The following is a 1089-nucleotide window of genomic DNA, read 5'->3' on the forward strand; positions in this document are numbered from 1 at the left end:
CCAAGGTGACACCCGGAGAGGCCGAGCCCCCGGAGCCCGAGCGAGGCTCCTCCAAAGCTCTGCTCCCCGAAGGCAGCAAAGTGGTGACCCAGCCAGAGCTGAGGGGTGTGTGTGCCCCTGCATGCCTGCTCCCGGGCGTGTGTGCACATGTGTGTATGTGTGTGCATGCATGTGGGTGTACCCCTGTGCACCCGTTCATGGGGGTGTGGGTGTGCATGTGGTGTGCCCCTGCATGCCTACTCCCAGCGTGTGTGCACATGTGTGCATGTGTGTGCATGCACGTGCGTGTGCCCCTGTGCACCCATTCATGGGGGTGTGGGTGTGCATGCACGTGCGTGTGCCCCTGTGCACCCATTCATGGGGGTGTGGGTGTGCATGCATGTGCGTGTGCCCCTGTGCGCATGGCCGGGACTGTGCAGTCTGCATGTGTGTAGCGTGTGCACGTGGACACCGTGCGTGTTTTGTTCTGCTCAGAACCAGGTCCCAGCCTCGCCTTGGGAGCCGCCGGGTGAGGTGTGCCCAGCAGGTGGCCAGCACATGAGGGGTGGACACGTGGGGGGTGCGGTGGAGACAGGGCGGTGGAGAGGGAGTTTGCACAGACCTGGGAGGACAAAGGCGTCTGTCTGTCGGGGACAGCGGGAGCGGCAGGGTTCATGACTGAACAGGGCAGGCGGGTCTGATGTCATTTTGTCCTGGAATGTGACTGGGCCCTGACAGCTCCCCCGCCCCCCAGCTCATGTGTGGAGTAACCCAGAGCCCGTACTGGGGAGGCAGTAATTCCAGCTCCTCACTGTCCAGACCCCCCAGGGACCCTCCCAGGGACCCCAAAGTCAGTGAACTCAGAGCCACTGGGACTGGGACATGCTGTCGGGCAGGTGGATGGGTAGATGAAGAGATGGTGGCCGGGTGGATAAATGGAGGGCAGATGGGGGGTGGATGGGTGGATGGGGGATGGATGGATGGATGGGCGGGTGGATGGGAGGACACTAGCAAGTCCCCCACTATGACGCCGGGGGCCCCGCGCCCGCACAGTGTGGCAGCCAGGAGGGGACGGCCTCTGAAAGCCGGGCGCTCCGCTTCTTCGCTCTG

The sequence above is a fragment of the Myotis brandtii genome, unplaced genomic scaffold (assembly GCF_000412655.1).
Source record: "Myotis brandtii unplaced genomic scaffold, ASM41265v1 scaffold1020, whole genome shotgun sequence".
In the NCBI taxonomy this organism is placed as follows: Eukaryota; Metazoa; Chordata; class Mammalia; order Chiroptera; family Vespertilionidae; genus Myotis; species Myotis brandtii.